Below are 12241 nucleotides of genomic sequence, written 5' to 3'. Positions count from 1 at the left end.
TCGATACTGGAGGAACCCAGTGCCTGCCATCTGTGGAGCCAAAATTTAAAAATCTTACATTTAGCTACATTAAACACATATCCTCATTCTTTTGCTCATCTTCGCAGCTAATTCAAATTCTCCTTAGGAGCCACAACATAAGCACCATTACTAACAACCATCCCCAGCTTCATATCATCTGAAGAAAAAATTTAATATCCCCTTGCACTCCAATGACAATATCACTGGAATAAACATTGAACAGTAAGGTCCAGTCACCATTCCTATCCTACTGCCAGCCTTTGAACCATGCCTGTGACATTCCTTCTCCTCGATACTGGTTCCCTATACACAACTCTCTTATCTATCAGAAAACCATTTCCAATCCAATCTGGTAACCTGATATCTAACCCATGCATTGCAGAATCCAGAAAATGGCAGTATATCCCCTTGCACTCCAATGACAATACCACTGGAATAAACATTGAACAGTAAGGTCCGGTCACCATTCCTATCCTACTGCCAGCCTTTGAACCATGCCTGTGACATTCCTTCTCCTGAATACTGGTTCCCTATACACAACTCTATTATCTATCAGAAAACCATTTCCAATCCAATTTGGAAACCTGATATCTAACCCATGCATTGCAGAATCCAGAAAATGGCAGTATATCCCCTTGCACTCCAATGACAATATCACTGGAATAAACATTGAACAGTAAGGTCCAGTCACCATTCCTATCCTACTGCCAGCCTTTGAACCATGCCTGTGACATTCCTTCTCCTCGATACTGGTTCCCTATACACAACTCTATTATCTATCAGAAAACCATTTCCAATCCAATCTGGTAACCTGATATCTAACCCATGCATTGCAGAATCCAGAAAATGGCAGTATATGTCTTTGACTCATCAACTGCTTGTTACCTCATTATAACAAATTTGGTCTCTGGTGATTCTGATGCAGTGGAGAGAGTGCAAAGGAGAGTGTCAAAAATGATTGAGAATTTCTAGGCTGCAGACACTAACAAACAGGAGAAAGAGCAGTGATGATTGAGACTTACAAACTTCTAATAGGGTCATATAAGATTTCAGTTGATGGAATTTTTAATTTTATGGAGGGTAGAGAAAAGACGTGAGAGCATTCATGGAAGTTGAGAATGAATGCTGTCAAATAGGGGGTTGGGGCTAGATTTTTTCTCTCATAGAGTAGTGTGCGATTGAAATGGATTGTCATTGGATGATTATTATTATTTTTATAATAATAATAATAATAATAATTTATTATTATTATTATAATAAAAATAATAATATTATTATTATTGTGTGCAAGTAGCATCAATGAATTCAAGAACAGGTATGACAGCTGGTGTGAATAGTATGACCTTCCTCAATGAGTTGCTGACTCCCTGGAGGTCTCTCTCTCTCTTTTAATAATAATAATAATAATAAAAGGCAACCACATTACTGAAAGAAGATCATCTTTTAACAAATCTGTGCTGACCTACATAAATAATATTAGATTCATCTATCCAGTTCTGTGTGCCAGCTGCTATTACTTTCACCAAAACTTTGTTTCCATTTTACAATGGCAGTAATATTTTTGCATTGCATGTTACCAATGCAATGCAAAAATGACCTACAAGCCAGCACTATTTGATTATTTTATTATTATTACATGATACCTCCAAGGAGTTCAAAGACTCATCTAGGAAAGGCACCCACTCTACAACTCTCTGTCTCCTCCACTCAATCCACCAACTACAGTGAACTGCATCATCTACACCAACACCATCTACTGCCCACCACCACTAGTATTTTCACAGACAATCGCAAACATCCATGCCCTCGGCAGGTTTCGAACCTGCAGTCTTTTGGCATTATAATGTGCAATAGCACCATGTTACTGTTCTTCCACTAATCAGGAATTTTTCATTTGCAAGACTTTCATTAGAAAACCAGGTCAGTGGCTGTTCCTCACATTCTCTTAAAACACATGGCAAAATCTTATCCAGTCTTATTGACTTTCTGACACCTGGAGTACGTAGCATTTGAAAAACATCTATTTCATGCACCTATAAATCTTCAACCCTCCCCATCCCTCTAAGAATAAAACACCCCAACATTTGAAAAACATCTATTTCATGCACCTATAAATCTTCAACCCTCCCCATCCCTCTAAGAATAAAACACCCCAATAAAGTAATCATTAAAGAGCTCCACTATATCATCTGTTGGTCATTTGACCTTGCTAGACAGGGACAGCAGTAGCAAAGTCATTTATTCAAAATAATTTCTTCTCCTACTGACTACATAACAGAATAACTTCTTGGGATTTTCCTTCAATTGCAGTGCTAGTCTTTTCTTGTTTTCCAATTTAGTCTCCTTACTATACTAGTCTCTTTTCTAGCCCGAGCCTTATGTTCCACATGTAATTGCTTTCAACTTCTTTACACTTTTCCAGAAACCTCTTTTTTCATTTGAAATTGCTATTTTATTTCCATATGCATCCACTTTAAGAGCCTCTATAGTTGAGTCAGTTTTGAGGAATCCCTTTGTTTGGAAAGACCTAGGTGTGAGCTGTTAAAAACTTTTATTGGAGCTTTTTCAGCTGAATGTGAGTTAGCCAGTCTTATACAGAAAGGGAAGGTCCCCCCCCCACACACACGCACAAAAAAAAAAATTCTCTGGTTCTTCAGTCAGTAACAGACAAATTGGCCAGAATATACATGGCAATTTATACACAAAAATGAAAAATATATATCATAAGACTACCTTATCCTAAAAAAAATTATGGTTATGAAAGTCAATCAGTCCAGGTTGTGGACCAGTAAGTACTTCAGATTATTATTATTTATCCACTTGACTCCAGATCACGTTCACTTTTTCACTTGCAATCTCTGATTACTGCTAAAAATATTTCTTAGCTTGCTCCCATGCACTACTGCTCATTTTCTCTCTCTCTCTTCCTTCAAAATTTTCTATTCATTGTGCTAGACACCTGGTTTCTAAGTTTATTATAATTGCACATCAATTTTTCTTTTCTTGATACTTCTGCACATACAAACTTTTATATCTCTACCATATCTCCTTTCACCTGTCTATTCATCCTCCCAATAAAGACTACATGGTTACTCTCACCAACCAAGGGTAAGACATCTAGGTTACAATCAGATCCTTTGATGCTATGACCAAAAGAAAGTCTTGATTTTCATATTCCCTCAATACATACTGTCTAAGATATTTGTCCCTTAAGAATTCCAGAATTCAGGTCTCTTATTACTGTGCTATTTCTTCTGTTCAATTTATGTTGCTATAGTTTGCTTAACATTTCCTGCTCATCACTATGTTCCCTGGTCTATAACAACATCCCACTAAATATCATGTTCTGTTCACTTTGTGCCATAACTTTAAAAGCCATTTGAATGCTAACCTCAGATCCCATTCATGCTTCCTATCCTGCTGAAATATGCTATATTATTATTATTATTATTATTATTACAGTAATTTCCATGGAATCAGAAATTTCCATGAAATTATTACCTTTGCAAAATGATCACTCAGCAACTCAACTATTTCTTTTGGTTCAGTCACCTTCTTACCGTGAGCAATGTTAAAATTTATTCTACCATAGTCATTTTTCCTCTTACTTGCTACATAACAAAAAAAATAATTTGGGTTTACTTTTGCCTGTTTGGCTATTCTCTCTCTCATAGTCTGATTTGGCCTTCCTTATCATATTAGTCACCCTTCTTGCTTGCACTTTGTACTTCTCATGAGTATGCTGATCACTTTTTTCTTTATATTTCCTCCACAATGTTTTCTTTTTGCAGCTCTTGCTTTATATCCCTAGTCATGTCATCCACTTAATTCCAACTTGGTTTAACCTCCTGACCTTGGATATGCAGTCTGATACTGCTACTATAACGCAATCTCTGACCGCTTACCGTGTATTACTGACATTCTTTCTTTGTAGCTTCTCAAGCCATGGCACTGTTCCAAGATTACTCCTGAAGCTCTCATAATCACCAGCCTTATAATTGAACATAAACCCCTTCTTGACAGAGAGCTCCACGTGTTTGGCAACTTCCCAGAACAAGACTGCATAGTCACTCTCCAACACCCTCAAATCCATGTCTCATCTATAACATGTTGTTTCATGTGATCATCCCTTAGCAACTGTATAAATCTCACTTCTTCCATCTTGCTATGCCCCTTTTCCTCTCTCCAATTGATGTCCCCATAGTTAAAGTGCCCTATAATAATTGTTTGCCCTACACTCATTGTGCTGATACATGCCATCGACATTTTCCTGTGTACTCTCTGGTCTATAGCAGCACCCAACAACATATTTTGTCCTATTTGCCTCTATCTCATACCAGACAGCCTCAAATGAACCATCTCCCACAGATCTAATATCCGCTTTCACTTCTAATTTTGTTGGCTGTAATTCTGAAGCTATCATCAGCAATACCCCACCTCCTGTCCTGTTCCTTCTATCCTCTCTTCAAAGTACCCTTTACATATCATTTTCAGTCAACCAGGTCTAAGTTAGGACTATAATTTTTGGCCAAGTTGGGCTTACCAATGCCAAATACTTCTCACCCTTATTCCTGATACTTCTTGCATTCATGTACATGCATTTCTCATTTCAACATCCCTGTGTGCCCATAGTTACCTGTTTAAATCGGAGACTGTGAAATCCTGTTCAGCATTGTATAATCATTACTGTCATCATCATCATGCATATAAAGGATTTAGGTCTTTCCGGCCTTAGAAGTCATCGTTGAATCATTTAACAGGACGTCCTGGTTTTCTTTTTCCTAATGCCTTGTATTTTAAGGCTTGTTTTAGTAATCTGTTTTCATTCTTTGAACGTGTTCCATCCATTTATGTTTATATTTCTTAATTTTTTCTATTACTGGTTCTTGGTTTAATTCTTTCATAATTTCATTTCTTTTGTGATCAAATAGGGTATACTTTGCAGTTTTTCTCATAAACTTCATTTCTGCTGTTGTTAATCTTTGTCTGTCTTTTTTGTTTTATTGTCCAGATTTCGCTTCCATACATTAAGACTGGTCTTAATGTATGGAATTAATGTAGGGCTAATGTATTGTACACTTTTAGTCTGGTTTGTTTTTGAACTAGGTTTGGTTTAAATATAGAGTTAATTACACCTGTTATTTTTAAATATTTTGCAATTTTTACGTTTATATCTTTTTCATTTTCATATGTGATCGTACATCCTAGGTAGTTAAATGAATTCACCTGTTCTAAGATCTTGTTATCTATTACTATTTTAGTTCTTGCTGGATCTTGTCCTTTAAAGGCCATAGTTTTTGATTTTTCTGTTGATATTATCATACCATAATCTTTGGATATCTCATTTAGATCTAAAATAGCTTTCTGTAAGTTATCTTCAGAATTTGTAATTATTATTTAATCGTCGGCAAAGAGGAGAGTGTTTAAATTTACTGTAGGAGAAAGTTTAATTCCTTGATGTAAATTTTTATTCCATTTTATTATTATTTCATTTAAGTAGATATTAAAAAGAGTTGCTGAGAGGGACATCCCTGTCGGACCCCTTGGTTTATCTCTCTCGTATATGCTAGCTCGTGATTTAATCTTATTTGTATTTGATTATTTTCATATATACTTGTGATAGCTTTTAGGATATTATTTGGTATTTGTCTTTCTTTTAATATGTTAAATAATATGTTTCTTTTAACTTTGTCAAATGCTTTTTCAAAGTCAATAAATGCAATATGTGTTTCTAAATTATATTCTCTTCTTTTCTCTATTATTAATTTTAGGCAAAATATTTCATTAGTTTGTTATTTAAGATTCTGCTATATATTTTATAACAGGAATTTAGTATACTGATACCTCTATAGTTTTTAGGGTCATCACTATTACCTTTTTTTAAAGATAGGAATCACTATTGCTTTTTTCCATTCTATCGGGGGGAATACAAGTTGAATAAATTTTATTTAAAAATAATAAGAGTCTTTCTTTGAATCTAGTTCCTGCATATTTATATAGTTCTGAACCTAGTTTATCTTCTCCAGGTGATTTTCTGTTTCTTGTTTCTTTCAGGCTCTAATTCTTCTTTAGTTATTTCCTTTTCATTTTCATTAATTGTTTGCCAGTTATCTTTTTTAAAATATTTGTCTGTCTACAATTCTGTGTAGTAATTTAGAAATTCTTCTAATTTCAATTCAGTGTTTAATTTTATGTTTTCTTTGGTATCTGCATTTAAGTGTTTCAAAATTTTATATACATTGGGTCTTACTTTATACAAATCATGTTCTAAATTAGAAACAAATTTGTTCCATGATTCTCTGTCTTTTTCTGACTTCTCTTTTAGCTATGGCTCTTATTCTTTTATATTCTATTTCGTCTTCTAATCTTTTACTGCTTAACCATTGGTGATAGTCTTCTTTTTTCTTTTTGGTCTTTCCTAAGCTTTCATTTGCTGCTGCATTTAGTATCGTTTTTATATTAAGCCTTTCTATTTCTTCATTTTGTTTTATTTTGTCTAGATATTGGTTAATTCTTTGTTCATATAGCCATTGTACATTTGTGTCATTCAATAGTCTGGTTTTATAAACAAATGATTCAATTTTTCTTTCTGTTCTTGTTACTTGTAGCCATTTAGGTGGTAATCTTAATTTTATTTTAACAAGGAAGTGGTCACTGCTTATTTCATATCCTCTGTGAACTCTAACATCTAGTGAAAATTTTGATGTCTTTTCATTTAGTATAAAGTAATCTAATATTGATTTCCATCCTCTTGCTGCCCAAGTATATTTATGTATGTCTTTATGTTTATAGAAGGAATTCATTATTTTTAGGTTATTATAAACTACAAAGTCAATCAATTTTTTACCATTCCTGTTTAGAGTATGTTCTCCATGTATTCCTCTATTATTATTAATTTTCGTGTTTCCAATTCTTGCATTTAAGTCTCCTGCTAAAATTACATAATCATTTTTATTTATTTTATTATATAAGTTTTGTAGCTGATTATAAAAATCAATATTATCTTGTTCTCTTCCTCTTCTGGGGCATATAAACCAATTATTGTTAAATAGCCTCTAACTATTTTTATTCAACTTCTATTATTCTTTCATTCCATAATTTATAATGTTTTAACTGTTTTGAAAGGGAGTTATGAATCTAAATCATGATTCCTGCTTGTGCTCTTTGGTCAACTCCACTGTATATCACATTAAAATTTTCAGTTTTCATAGTTCCTTTTAATTTCTTTTTTGTTTCAGTGATTACTGCTATTTAAAAATTTTTTTCATTTAATAATTGGTCTAATTCTATTTCTTTATATGCTATTCCTCTTACATTCCAGTTTGCTATGTGTATTATATTTTGTCGTTTCCATTTTTGTTTTACATTTTCCATTCCAGAGTCGTTTCCTATAGATTCAATCCGATTATCTTTTTCTGTCAGCTTACTAGTAGAATTATGTTCTCCATGTCAGAGGACTAGCCTGATGATGGAATAGTTCAGTGTTAGCGCTGCTACCTTAAGGCTTCTGAACTCGCCTTCTTCTGAATTTAAACCCATAGGAGGAATAGGGTATATTGAAGGGAGAAAGAGTAGATTATAGAAGAATTCCAGTAAGGTTTATAGAGAGGGCATAGTTGTAAGGCCAGAAATGAAAAGATCCCATGGCCCTCGGGTACTCTAATAGCATAAGGGTCATAAAATAAGAAGAGTTGGCTAATAAGGCCTTATAGGAAAGATTAAAGTAAGTGGATCTTCCTCAAAGTAGTAGAAGGAGAGGAAATAAATCCAGCTAGGGGTCCATGGGAGTGCTGCTTCCCTTACAATCAAGATGATTGCCCCTTATGGCCCTGTTGGTCCATGAGTCCTTATTCAGTATATTCAGACCATCCCACCATATACACACGCACGCACATGGTGGGCTCCCCTATCCACCACCCAGGGGACGTGCTCTCTAGGGGTTACAGAGAGCGCATCCCCTGGGTAACCCCTAGAACGCGTCCCCTAGTAATCATTAGTGTGTCCATGCTTATTTATCACAGGGGTGGCCAGGCACATGCTAGATTTCTTCTTCCCTAATATCTCTAGTTTCCTTGGTTTTGCACTACCACACTCTCACTAAACAACACTTTCTCCAAACATCTAACTCCAAAACCATTCAAATGCAGTCGGCATATACAAGTCCTTTTGTCAAACTCACTCCATCAAACTTCCTTCTTTACAATCTTCCCATTGACAATCATGGCCCTTCTCAATTCTGCCCTATCATACTGAGGCAGCAGACTCACAATCTTTACTTTCTTGCTTCCACTAACCACTCTTTCATATCTTCTCTCACTGCATATTTCTCACCTCTCAAATCATAAATGATTTGAGAGGTGATACAACCAATACAACCAACTTGTTCATTCCATTCTTCTGCATACTTACATCACTAACATCCTTTACCTTCTCACCTAGAAAACATGCTTTTGTCACTTTCTCATTAAGTACACATCTTATCAAATCCCCATACAATACTATCTCTTTTCTCCCAGTCTTTCCCACTTTTATTCTTTTCCTTCACTCTTTTTTTTTCATGCTCCATCCTTCCTTACTACTTGCCAATTGTTTCTCCAGTTGCTCGAGCTCACATTTTGTCCTGTGGAGGAATTCATTCACATCAGCATGTAATTTCTTTCCACGCTAGCATCTCATCATCCACATTACTTTCAAACACTTCCTTTAAACTCTCAGTCATATTTTGTGCACTATCACTCACTGCTTCTGCTACTGCATTCTCCATGACAATCTTGCCTTATATCCTTGTTATCATTCACTTCATTCTTTCGTGACTTGCATTTCTTAGATTCATTTAAAAAAAACATTTTCATCATATATTTTCTCTGTTACCACAAACCATTCACTCTCGGCAATGAATATCAATTGCTTTAATATCATTTTTGTTTTAGGTGTTTATCAGAACTTTCCTCCCCTTATATATATATATTTGCTTTGGGATAAATGCCATCTGAGTATAAAAGATTGTACAGGCAATACAAGATGGGAGTTGGTTCTGGACCACAGTTTTTGAGTACAACTGGGGAGATGCCATAAAGAGAGCAAATTTCAGACACAAGGTTGGGATTTGCTGGTAAGAAAACTTGCACAAGATTCTTGGCCAAGTTACTGAGAGGAAAGGTAAACTCTATGGTATAACTGGAAGGAAAGGTAGTTAAGAAAAGAATAAGGGTATTGGAAGAGCGGAGAAGGTTATCAGGTATCTGGATGTATGATTATGTTGGGACCTTCATTATAGTAAATACTTCTGCATCCCTTCCAGCTTGGTCAGTGGAACTGAAAAAGGGAAGTCAGTTGGGGTGCTGACATTAAAGTCAATCAGGAAGATTTCACTATATGGATAGCTCGATTGCAGAAAATCAAACTTGAGAGATAAGAAGGTGCAAAGGTCAGAGTAGTTTTCATAATTTGGAGAACAATAAATATAGCAGATGAATGTTATCGAAATGAGCAAGTAAACCTTCAACTTACAGTTATGAAATATTATACAGATATGAATACTTTGAAAATATTTTGACAAGAATGGTGTCAGTAATTATGTAGAAAGGCCAATTTGAAGTTTAACTTTCAGTATTTTATTGTATAATTTATAAAAAAAATAGTGAATGTGTAAAATTCCCTCCCCCTTAAAATTTTCATATAATGGACACTTACATAAATACATGCATATTACATGTATTTACATAAATTTTAATTAGCATTTTCATATGTTTACTATTAACTATTTTACGCACATAAGATTTTGACTTTTATGATGTTATTCTACTACTACTAACATATAATTTTGTATATAACTTAGTCTATGTTATATTAATTAAAAATTCATCCTACTGGCAAAACTGAGGAATTCTGAATAATAATTTTGGATAAGTCTTTGTTTTGAAACTGGCCACTGGTCTCCTGAAGTGATGTACCAAAAAGAATCTAGGTAGATTCCAATAACTCACAAACAAAAATTAGATATCAACAGATGGAACTCAGGAATATGAAATCTATGAAGATAATGTTTTATTTTTCATTGTCCCATTAATATCATAGTTAATCCTGAAGAGATGATGCCTGCATTCATCTGGAATAGGCTTGAAATAGGAAATGACAGCTGGTTAAAATTCTTTTGTTTTAATCCATTTCTAAATTTTCTCCATTTTTCTTCTTCCCACAAAATTAGATTTTGTATGTATTTTTATGGCCAATTTTAAAAACTTTTTTTCCCTCTTTTTTATATTTGTGTGCAGTTGACGGATTTGGCATAATGTTGTTGTGTGTAGATGGAGGATTAAGTAGACGGTGGTTTATGTAAAGTGGAGTGCCCACCAATGAGTCCTTAGACTCCTTGGAGGTGTCAGGTATTAATAATTATTTACTTATTTTTAACTGTTTGTTTACACTTATGTAGCTAATTTAAATGCTCTCTCATTTGTACTATTCCGTTATGTACTTTTAGCCAATAGCACTTAATTTCCCACCCCTAGTAAGGATCATTACCAGATATCTTATGTGTTCTGTTAATGCCAGGTCTGTTTTGATTTTGTTATATCATCTGTAGTGATCCTACTTCACTATAAATTGCCTGCTGTTTTTTTTTTATTATTATTTTTTAGAAGTGTTGAGTGTAATCACTTGATATATGAAAGTGAGTGCACAATGGCAAGGTGTTCTGTCAATTATTTGAATATATAGGATGTAATTCAAAACAGAGTTCTTCTGTAACAGTTTGTCCACAACAGACTGTAAAAGAACATTCAATGCTTTCTTCCATTTTGTTCCCATCCGAAAAACGGGATTCAGAATCTTTTAGAGCTTATACTTACAGATGTGACAAGTTAAGGAAACCATGTAGATCATAAACATACAATCAATTAAGCATTAAAATTGGCAATATTAGATATATTATTTACTAATTAATTTTTTTATATATAATTTCAGATAACTGCATATTGGAATATCCTGAACGAAAGAAATACATTATCTTCCTTCCTGCCTTCCTTCCTACAGAAATTCCAAAAGAAATTATGTTATGAAGCTGTACATATGTAGTTCACCACTTTTTTATATAAATAAAATATTGAAATGCTTCTTGAAGTCTTAATGTAATTTGAAGTATTTACATGATTGATGCAGTCAGATAAATTTAAGTGAATTATTAACCCACTGAACATACTTTAAATTCAGAAAGCAAAGCTACGTACTTAAAGCTATACCATTAATTCACCTTGCCAGTTTCTATTTCACTAATTTCCATAAAATACCTCTATAGGACAGATGGAAGAACAATATAACTGCAGCCTTTGAATCAATCAGAAAAGACACAAGTTTGATTTTCATCATGCATAAGAAATCTTTATATAAGCTTTCCAACTAAGGTAAATTATCAATCTTATATAAAGGTAGCAGGGTTGTCCTTCTTGGAATTAATTTTTCCTTCCACAAAATAGACACTGGCCTGAGAACACATGTAATTAAAGATGGAAATACTGTGCAATCGTAGATGATAATTATACAGATAGTAGACTATGTAGCATAGTGAAATGTAGTGTGGTATAGAATTTTGTAGCATGGATTCTCATGGGACTCCAAGGTGGTATTGTGTAATAATAATAGTAACAAAATGCTTCTTGAACTAAATCAAATCACCCTATGTTATTATGATACCAATACTAATATACCATATGGTTACATTTCAGGTATGATTCACTTAAAAAATACTTGCATAATTTATCATCAAAAATGTAGTATTGATTCCTGTTTATCAATATATATATATATATTCTACTTTTCAGATGTCATTAACCTATATTATGAGCAACTGCTAATAATGGCTAGATAATTAATATAAGGTAATTTGATTTAGTTTCAGAATGTGTTCAGAATATAAGAAGCATTTATGCAAAAGCATTCAAAGAATCAGCTGACGTGATGAATTATCCTCTACAGTATAACAAAAAAACAAGGAATGATTTTACATCAGATCTGGTCTTCCTTAATCCATCACAACACACTGATATCCAGCATCATATTGTTTAAGGAAATTAACAATGTAGGCTAGATAACTAAAAATATTTAATTATTACTTTCTATATGTTGCTGAAGTTAAATTGGCATCTTCAGGGATTAATACATTGGTAATTGAACTGGTAATTTGTTACTGAAGTGTACATGCATGCAGGTACACTTCAGTAAC

The 12241-nt window shown here is 33.8% G+C and overlaps 1 long non-coding RNA gene across 6 annotated transcripts in view; it reads left to right on the top strand.

Moving 5' to 3' along the window:
• The window catches only part of LOC150093928 (uncharacterized), a 159312-nt gene extending 148176 nt beyond the window's left edge, over positions 1 to 11136 (top strand). For all 6 annotated transcript variants that reach the window (XR_016550335.1, XR_016550333.1, XR_016550334.1 and 3 more), the window contains one exon: positions 10987 to 11136. This is a non-coding gene — a long non-coding RNA (uncharacterized LOC150093928). The remainder of the gene's footprint in view (positions 1 to 10986) is intronic.
• Positions 11137 to 12241: the final 1105 nt, after the last annotated feature.

The sequence above is a fragment of the Typopeltis vanoorti genome, chromosome 23 (assembly GCF_054136105.1).
Source record: "Typopeltis vanoorti isolate ZY-2024b chromosome 23, IOZ_Tvanoo_1.0, whole genome shotgun sequence".
Classification (NCBI taxonomy): Eukaryota; Metazoa; Arthropoda; class Arachnida; order Uropygi; family Thelyphonidae; genus Typopeltis; species Typopeltis vanoorti.
Note: the sequence above shows the minus strand (reverse complement) of the source record. Positions and strands in the feature narration are given on the sequence as shown.